Source organism: Cynocephalus volans, chromosome 7, assembly GCF_027409185.1.
Source record: "Cynocephalus volans isolate mCynVol1 chromosome 7, mCynVol1.pri, whole genome shotgun sequence".
NCBI lineage: Eukaryota > Metazoa > Chordata > Mammalia > Dermoptera > Cynocephalidae > Cynocephalus > Cynocephalus volans.
The window spans coordinates 147,052,220-147,062,664 of record NC_084466.1 but is presented as its reverse complement, the minus strand read 5'-3'; positions in this window follow the sequence as shown (position 1 = coordinate 147,062,664).

The window sequence follows — 10,445 nt, the reverse complement described above, 5'->3', positions numbered from 1 at the left end:
TTATTTCTTTTGCTGAGCAGAAGCTTTCTAGTTTGATATAATCCCATTTGTTTATTTTTTCTTTTGTTGCCTTTGCTTTTGGGGTCTTATTCATAAAGTACTTCCTGAAGTATTTCCCCTATATGTTCTTTTAGGAGTTTTATAGTTGCAGGTTTTATATTTAAGTCTTTAATTCGTTTTGTGTTAACTTTGGTATCTGGCGAGAGGTATGGGTCTCCCTTCCATACTTTTTTGTTTACCTCAAGCTCCTATTGCTTTTTTCTCATATTTTCATTATGAGATGTATCATACATACAGAAGAAGGCACAAACATGTTAACACTGTAAGGGATAACTGTTCAGTGAGCCCCAATGTGACCCCTACCCCCATAAAACCCTGCAGAAGCTCCTGAGCCCCTGGGCACAACCACAATCACCTTCCTTCCCCTTAGACACGACCACCCTCCTGACTTGTGGGATCATCGTTTTCTTGCTCTTCTTTATAATTTTACCACCTATGGTGTTTTCCTAAAAATATAGTTGAGGCTTGCCTATTTTTTTATCTTTTAATAAGTGGAATAATTCTCCAGATTCTATATTTGGTTTCTTTTGTACAACATTGCTTGTGAGATTCTTCCATGTCCCGCGTAACTGACATTCATTCATGTTCACTGCTGCATACTATTCCATTGTATGACCATGTCACGATTTATTTATTCATTCTGTGGATGGACACCAGGCACCCCCCACTTGGGGCTACTATGAGCAATGCTGTTGCAGAGATTCGTGTCCGATCCCTGGTGCACCTGTGCACGAGTTTCTTCAGGGCCTGTACCTGGGAAAGGAACTGCTGGATCATGAGATATGTACAGCTTTGCCCTCCCCAGACAGTGCCAAAATGCTTCCCAAAATAGTTGCATGAATACACAGTGCTCATTTTAAAGGTGTTTTTAAGGTCTTCGTGCAAATGGAAAGAAAGGGGGTGGGAGGAAGGGAGGGAGAGAAGAGATGGCAGAAGCCTTTCTCTAGTGACATCACCACTGCTGCCTGCTCCTCCCTGTTGCACCCCTGTTCAACAGACTGAATAGTTGTGTCCCACAATGACATGGCAGTGACACATATTCACTGTCCACCATAAGAAAACAGGTTCTCAGCTCCTTCACGGGACGACAGCGGTCAAAACCAGCGGTCACCCGAAGACTGCGCAGTGCACGTGATACATGGCCAAGAAAGAGCAGAGCTCTGCAGACAAACTGCCTGACATCAGTCACTTTCTGGCTCCGCCACTTACTGCCTGTGTGACCCAGGCAAGTCACTTCACCTCTTGGCCACTCAGTTTCCTTATCAGTAAAGTAGGGATAATAATCACACCTTCTTTGGATGGTTTGTGATGATTAGAGGATGTGAGGAACTTAGCAGAAAGCCTAGTACAGAGCAAGGGCTGTTCTGACTCATCTCTTTTGTACCAGGTTCCTCGCCCAGGTCTTTCCCCTGGCGAATGCTGGGTCCTTTAAGGTGCAGACCCTGGTCCAGCCTTCCTGCCCAACCCCAGCGTGTGCTGCCTCCCCTGGTAAGTCTTCCTGTGTCCTTAGTCTGGGCATGCAGTAAAGGCCCGGCTCATGCTGTCTGACATTCATTCATTCATTTTTATTGAGCACCTACTCTGTGCCAGGATCTGTGCTAGCTCTGAGGACACAGAGGTGTGTAAATCAGTCATTCTGCCTCATGGAGATAACAGTGTGGTGGGGTCTCGGCACTAATCAATACACAACTAGAATTGGGCAGAATCCCACATTCAACTCTGTGGAGCTCCATGGTACTCCAGAGGCAAGTGACAGGCCTCCAAGTGGGGAATGGGACATTCGAGCCAATGTGGAGGGGCTTCCCCTGGCAGGGGTGGGTGGGTGGGAGATGAGGAGAGAGAAACAGGGCTCAGAGTCAAGTCTCAGGCTCAAGGAGGACTGGGATGGACTCAAAGGGGGAGTAGAAAGGGGGGATTGTGAGAAATGGGCTGGCGTCCTCAGGCAGAGGGCCACCTGAAAGCCGGGGGAATCAATGTCCCCCACCCCGGAAGGCCTGAAGCCAGCTGCCGTGCAGAGAGCCCAGGTCGTTCAGCCCCTGGAAGCCCATCTGTGTGTGGCCGTCACCATCAGCAGGGCTTCCCCCACTATTCTGGAGAGTGGTGGCCAGTCACCTCTTAGACTGGGGCGTTATAGAATGCCGAAAGGACCATGCAGAACGAAGGGGAGGACACAGTCTCAGCTCCCGGGGAGCCTCTAATCTCCGGATGGACCCACAGTGATGAGATAAAAGAGGACAGTTTAAACAGCCCCACACAGTGTGGTGGCTTTGCCAAGTTCAGGGTGTTCTGATTTAAGCTGCAACCCAGCAACTCTCTTTGCTCTTTGCATTAATTTGGCCTTCAGAGAAAGAAGGAATTTACGTCCTAAAAAACATAAATATGAGAAGACTCAGCCTAGGGGTGACAATAACAACTCTAACCTTGAAGGGGTCCAGGCAGTTCAGTGGCCCCAAATAAGACTGTCTGGTTTTGCTGTGTCTATAGGGCTTTCCCGAAGCTCCTTACAACAGGAGATACTCAAGAAAATGTGCTGTCCCCAACCCACTTCTAGTTTTCCTGCCCAGACAATGTAAATGGCTTATTGGAAAGACAGTCCCTTGGTGAAGGATCCCTCAGTCACCTATTGAGAAGGAGGGGAGGCCCACCCTGCCCACTACCCATTAGGCTCTCCTGCCTGCATTTCAGGAGAAAATCCAGGAAAGGTGGAGGTGAGAGGCGGGGCCCAGGAAATAAGAGGTACCAACGGGCTCCCATCACCTCGGCTAGTATTCCTTCAACAAACATGCTCAGCTGGGGAGAGGGGACAGACTCCAAGTCACCCCAGGATGGGTGTGTCAAGGGCAGCTGGGGCTGGGGGCTCTCCAAAGAGGAAGCTGTCCCTGAAGTAGGGGTGAGGGCCAGACCTCCAGGCCCAGGTGGGATCCCTAGTCTGGGAAAGGCAGATGCCTTTAGAAATGAAGCCCTTAGTTACCTTGGTGGGAAACCTAACGGGATTTGCTCCATCTGGCACTGTCCCAGGCTCCTTGCTTTATTCACAGTGAAAGCAAGATGTCAGTCATCTCAGGCAGGTTTACATCCTGAACACAACCTGGAGAATCTGCTATCCCTTAGCTGTCAACATCATAGAACATTCCAAATGGAAAAAGCTCTAGGGAATCCTTGGCCAGTGGTGTTCATTCCCACACCACACCACACTTTTTTTTTTTAATTATACTCTTCTTTTTTCAAACAAAATATTAAAGGGAAGCCAAATGTATAAAACAGAGCAAAGCAAAGCTACTCAAGGCCAAAATGGTGTTAGGAGACTAGAATCTTCACATGGGTTTCAGAAAACTCTGGGGCTACTTCAGCCCTTGTTGTATACTGGGGAAACTGAGGCACAGACCTCAGCCCTAAGAAATCAGAGATGAGAGCTAGACGATCTTATACCATACTGAATTCCTAGCACCCATCTCAGTCCTGGCGCATAGTAGGTGCTCAATAAATATTTGTTGGAAGAGATACACAGGCCATGCTGATAGCTTTTGCACAGTCATCTCTGCTTTCCTACAAATGCAACTGCTTTTTGAAGAGACTAAAGAGGGTCTTCAGAGAGGGTCCTTAATTGCCTATGTTTTGAATCTACAGCATTTGAATGCCTGATCTAATGGCAAGAACAAAAGCAGAGCAGCAAAGGGCTGGGAGGATGAAAAGAGCCACAATTTGCATCCAAAATGGGGGAGCCTTTGTTGTCTATCCCACGGTCCGGTTGGTCGAGTCAACTTCAAAGTTCTCTGCTGAACAGAGATGCACATTGGTCACCATGGCAACAACCGAGCTACCCAAGCCAGCCATGACATGTTCCCAGGGAGATTCCAGGGAGCAGGGCGGGGCAGAGGACATGGGGCCATGGTGGGTGGGGAGTCTGAGGACCGAGCTCTGCTTGGCCCCTCCATCGTCCAGCATGTCTTATTAGTTCTCTGTCCGAGGGAGGGGTCGGGGTTACCACCTTGATTGTCTGTACCTCCCTCTGGTGAACACGCACGAGTAGCCACTACCATGGGCCTGTACATCAAAAGTTTACTCCTTAAGGACCTGGGAGCTTCTAAAATAAACAAATGCCTGGCTCTACCTGACACTGGCCGCATGGGGATTTCTGGGAGGTACACGCAAGACTGGGGGCTTCTGAACAGCCACACACATGCCTCTTCAGTCTGAGTGGGACGAGAAGAAAGCAGACTTCAGGCCTGTGTCTTGAGTGGCTGCTGAGATGGGAGGAGCAGGCCGGAGGGGCAGGTGGGAGCTGGGTTTGGGAGGTGTCACTTTGGAGTCTGGAGTCAGGGAGAAGTCAGGGATGGAGACGGCATTTATGTCCACATCCAGTGGAATGAGAGACCAGAGGAAGGGAGTGGACACAGGCAAGAGGCAAAAGGTCCTAGATCTGAGCCCTGGAGCACAGGGACAATGAAGAGGGGACTGCAAAGGAGATGAGAGAGTATAGGCAGGTGGGGCGTTCCAGAAGCTGAGAGAAAGTGGCGTGCACAGGCTGAGGAAGGACAGTCGTACCCAGGGACCCGAGGGTGCTGAGTGGGAGCTGCGGGGAATGCCTCCCGCACATGTGTGCTGGAGCGCTGGCCACTAAAGGTGGGGCTGCCCCAAAGACTGAGGTCCCAGTAGGGGGTCACATCAAGAGGGTCCTGGCAGCCGCCACTAAATACAGCAGGCCTGAGGGTCTTACCTCGAAATCTGCCCCCTCTTCCCCAGCCACAGGCACTGGGGGGGGGGAGCTGGAGAAAACTGAAACATGCCCCATGTGCCTCCTAACACAGGATTGGGGACAGCTAAGAGCTTGCAAAGCTGGGCACACTGCTATGGCACTTTGCATGAGCCTCACAGAGGCCTTTGAGGATAGTGCTGTTTCTGTGTCTATCTGACAAGTCAAGAAACCTGCCAAGATTCTGGGCTGGCCAGGCAGCCTGACTCCACAGGTGACGGTCTCGGCCACCAGGACTCACCACCGCTTCCTGCTCAGCACAACACTGAGGGCGCTCTGGGGGACGTTTCTGGGCTGGCCATCTGACTGCCTTCTCCTTGACCTTTGCATCAGTCACCTTCTGTCTGGAAGTTTCCAGACAGTGGACAATCTTGCCGCCTGGTGGAAACCAGGGCATGGAGTTTTGTCGTGGCCCTGTCAAGCCCGCTTTCTTGTTAGTTTGTGACTCGACCGACCCTGTTCATTTTACCGTAAATGGATGGGCTGATGTGGCAGGAGGGGGCCACATCCCTGATGGAAATGTGGCTGGACCTCCATCTGGGGAAGACATTGGAAAGGTCAGCAGGAAGTGGCTTAAGGGGCCAGCCCCTGGGACAGCATTTTCCCCTGTTTAACTGCTCTCGGCCAGGGGTGGATCAGGGTTTGTGGATGCCTATGCAATTTAGGAGCTCTCTTTAAGAAAAAAAAAACGCAAAATTACCCACTCAAAATTAGGTATGAACATGAATATTTATTTAGATTGAGAATGATAATAACAAATTACAAACTCCACAACACTAAAAAATACAAAAACATACAACCATGTGAACACATTTCCAGGGCTTCTCTCAACCACGGGAGGTTCCAAGTTGCTTAAGCAAGTGACCCTGAGCTCAGGTATTGTCAGCTTCCTGGAAATCACACTTGCCCTTGACAACTCCCTCCATGGGAGTCAGTGGAAGTCTCTGGCCCTTGTCTCCAGTGCCCCCTCCTGGGGCTTGGTTTGGCCCCCCCAACTCAGACAAGGGGCAGTATCAGGGAAGGTTCCAGCGGTTCTGAGCAGGGCCCACCCCAACGGTCTGGCAGGAGACTTCAGGGGCAAAGGCTCTGACCCAGGCACCAATATGGACTGCTATGGAATGATTGAATTGTGTCCCCCAAATTTCATATATTAGAAGCTTAACCTCCATTGTAACTGTTGAGGGTGGGAAATTCTATTATGGCAATTGAAAGGTGGGACCTTGAAGAGGTGATTAGATTGCAGGACCCTGTGGTAGTGAACGGATTAAAAATGGTGGTCATGGGCGTGGTTCTGAGGGCTTTAAAAGGAGAGTGAATGAGGAGGTTAGTCTCTCTCTGCTGTCTCTGCTTCCACCACCTTGCAATGTGAGACCCCTGGGTCACTGCTGCCACCACCAGGTGGACTTTGGACTTCCCAGCTTTAGAAACCGTAAGCAATTAATTTCATTTTCTTTATAAATCACCCAGTTTCAGGTATTTTGTTGTAAGCAACAGAAACAGACTAATACATGCACCTTCTCCATAGATGAGTGACAGGGATTCATTCATGCAACAGATGTTTACCAAGTACCTGCTGCATGCCAGCACTGTGGCAGGGCTGGGGACATGTCACTGTGAGCCACTCAGAGACAGTTAAAAAGGTTTACATGTGCAACATGGGAGAGAGCCCAGCACGTGTTAGTTGCTCGTTAAATTATTGCTTTCCTTGCCTTCTTCCCATGCCAGGCACCCTCAGAAGCTGAAGCAGCACCCAGCCGGAGTGGTGCATACAGCAGCTGGCATGCTAGGGTCTCGGCAGACCAGGTCACCTCCTATTTCCCAGCCAGCAAAGCAGCAGCTATTCTTTTGGTGACAAGGCAGGACACCCAAGATGTCAGCAGGACCATAGATAGGGGTCGTCCCAGCCAATCCCCTCCCATCTGGACAGACAGCGAAGCAGGCCTCCATTGTCTGAGGACACCCAGCAGGGCAGGGGCACACCCGGGCGGGCGGGCACTCGGCCAGGACTCCTGGATCCCAGCCCCTCTGCCCCCAGTGGCCCTCCCAGGAAGCACTAGCTCCCCTCACCCCAAGTCCCTTCCTGCCAGAGCTTGCGGGTCCCCAACCCTCCCCCTAGGAGAGCGGTTTCAACCCCAGTAGGTGAGGATCAACGCCGGTGTTGGAACCAGAAGGCAAAACCGCAGCCCAGACCACGGCCACTCTCGGGCCTCACTCCCAGAGCTCCGGGGACAGCGGGTTTCGGTGGGACGCGGTATCTGGGAACGTTAGAAACTCCCAGGTTTCTCTTGCAAGCTCCCACCGGTGGGTGGGGAAGGAAGCCGCCGGGGTGAAGGGGCGCGGACGGTGGGACATGGACAGCGCACCGCCTGGCAGGTGGCGGCGCTCCAGGGCTAACGTTGCAGGCGCTGCGCTGAGCTGGGCAGGACTTGTGATTTCAGGGACAGGGAACAGCGGTCCGAAGCGTCCCTTCCCGGGGACTGAGGTGAGGACAAGAGTTCGAAGAGTCCCCCTTCAGGGGGCCACGGCGGAACACAGGGGTGAGAGGCTCCCCTTCCCTGGGGACCGCGGCGGGGACTTCTCCGGAGGCGCGGGCGGCGAACGCGCCACCTACCGGCCCGGGAGGGCGGGGCCCGCGCGGTCTGGCGGCGCCACCTGGTGGCCTCCCGGGGAAGCGCAGCCCAGCCGGCCGCGCGACCCAGCGAGCGCCGAGCGGCTCTATGAGCTGCAGTCAGGCCCCCCCATCGGCTCCCGCCGCCCCCCCCCCAGCTCCGAACCCCGACCCCGCCCGGCAGCGCCCGCTCTCGCAGCCCCCGCACTCCTAGGGGTCGGGCCTCCGGGAGAGGCCCCCTTTATCCTCGCTCCCCTTCCCGTCTCTTCGCTTGGTGTCATCTTGCACGAATCTCTTAAGGCCCCTGAACTTCAGTTTCTTCTTCTGTGAATGAGGGGGACACTGACAATACCCTGTGCAAGGCCTCTGAGCAAGACGACGCCACAGCTGCTGGGTCAGCGCGTCCCAGCAAAGGCTTTGGTCCCGGTTCAGGGAGGATGGAGATGTGCCGTGCGAGGGGACAGGGTGTTTCTGCACCCGTGAGTGGGAGACGCAGCAGGGGACCACCCAAAGACCCCCTTCCCCCCGGAGTCCAGGAGCTTCTGGGGCAACTCCCAGGCCCCCTAGTCCCCGAGGTGGACTTCGGCCGAGCTGAGACCCCGCAGCTTCTCCCATAGCCATAGCCGGGTCCCTCCAGGCGATCCCCCGCGCGAGGCGAGAAGCAGCCTCCTCCGATCGCCAAGAGAAACCCCGAGTTTGCAGAAGACGAGGTCATATTCGCTCTGATGGGGACAGGGTCGGGGTCAGCTCCACTCTGCGGGAGGCCTTCCCCGCCACAGGGCCCCGGCCCCTTCTCCTGTGCCCTCTCCCAGCCTGCTGTCCCCACAAACTGTCCCCACGGGAAGGCTGTGAGTACTCAGAGCAGTGGTCATCTAACCTGCAAATCAAATATTTTGAATAAAACATCAGAATCACCTGAAGGGCTTGTGAAAAGCCAGCGTTATGTTTCAGTAGGTCTCGGGTGGAGACAGAATCGGCGTTGCTAACGAGTTCACGGGGCGTGCGGGAGCTGCTGGTCCACGGAGAACCCCTGACTGGGACTCAGAGCAGACCTGGGTGTGAGTCCTCATCCCATCATTTCATAGCACGGAGACCTTGGGCTGTGACTTGGCCTCGGTTTCCTTACCTGTAAAATGGGGATAACCGGAGCTGACCCTCAGTGCTGCAGGGAGCACTGGCTCAGATGGTGCACATCTCAGGCTCTCCTCGGCATTGGTGGGCACCTAAGTTCCACCCGGTGCTCACCCATATGTGGCAGACGCTGCAAAGAGGGAATGGGAGGATTAAAAGGGCGAGAGAACGATGATGGTGAAAAAAGACACGACTGTCTTATTCGGTAGCACAGAGTTCGAGAGGCGAAAAAAGATGAGACCCGAGTTACAATCCTGTAACAGAGGAGGGGGTTGCGGCGATGCCGTGGCGAGCGCACAGAGGAGACCAGGGTAACATTTGCAGCAGTCAGGGGACAACACCTCGAGGAGGTGACCTGTGGGCTGAGCCTGGAAGTAAGTTTTCATCCATCCTAGAAGGCAGAAGGGCACTTCAGGCTGAGACAGCAGCCAGCGCCCCGGTTCTCACGTCCAGCCACACACTGGGATGACCCGGGGGCCTTCTGGAAACCCCTATGACCATGTTCTCAGTCATATGTGGAAGCTGAGAAAGTTGATTGCATAGAAGTGGAGGGTAGAACGGTGGTCACAGAGGCTGGGAAGGGCAGGGGGAGGAGGAATAGTGAGAGGCCGGCCAACAGATACAAAATTATAGCTTCGAAGATGTAGTGTTCTGCAGCACTGCAGGGGGACTGTAATTAACAACAATTTGTTGTATACTTTCAATTAACTAGAAGAGAGGATTTTGAATATTCCCAACACGAAGAAATGATAAATGTTTGAAGTGATGGCTATGTTGACCTGATTTGATCATTACATATTTTATACATGTATCAGATGCCACACAGTATCCCATAAATATGTATAATTATGTGCCAGTTTACATTTTTTTTAATAAATTTAAATAAAACATTAAAAATAAATAAAACGTTTTTTTAAAAAAATCAATGCCCATGTGGCACTGAAGACTGATGATGTCCACATCTTGGGGGTGCTATAGATTGAATGTGTCCCCCCAAAATTCATATGTTGAAACCCTCTCAATGTGATGGTATTAGGAGGTGGGACCTTTAGGAAGTAATTAGGTTTAGATGAGATCATGAGAGTGGAGACTTCATAATAGGATTAACACCATTATGAAAAGAAGAAGACACAGGAGATATCTGTGTATGTGCACACACCAGGAATAGGACTCTGACCAAAAACCTTACCGTCCTGGCTCTCTGATCTCAGACTTTCAGCCTCCAGAACCATGAGAAAGAGATGTTTGTTGTTTAAGCCACTCAGTCTATAGTAATTTGTTATAGCAGCCCAAAATGGGGCATGAATGGTTTGAAGCTCCCCAGGTGTCAATTTGCAAGCAAGATGAGAACCACTGGGGAACTTGGACGGACAAATTCACAGTCCTGCACAGGGAAAACGAAGTAAATAGACTAAGGTTGCCAGAATCTGGGGTGCATGAGGCAGAGGGGCAAGAAATGAGGAGCAGGAAGACACACTGGTCCATTTCCTCAGAACCATGGAGGGATTTCGACTAGCAAATGAAATAAGCAAATGATCGTGACCTTTAATTTGCATAATGTGCACCCCTGACAACCTCCACATTTGCTTTTGAACAGGACTTGCTATTGCCTTGAGAAGGGAGTAGCCGAGAGGTTCAACAGCACCTGTCATGAAATTATCTCAGTGTTTCTGAAGATGCATCTGACTTGTCTTTGAACACCCTGAGCCTAGAAAATAGCCAGAGCTCAATAAATGTTTGTCAAACTGAACCTCGAATAGCCCTTCAGCCCAATCATGTTCCCACTTCAGTGGCCAGTCTTGATTGCATTTGGGTTCAAGGGACTTTGCTGCCCCTCAGCTAATGTGGTTTGGGGATGTCAAGAAATTTCCTAAGAACCCCAGTGCCTGCGAC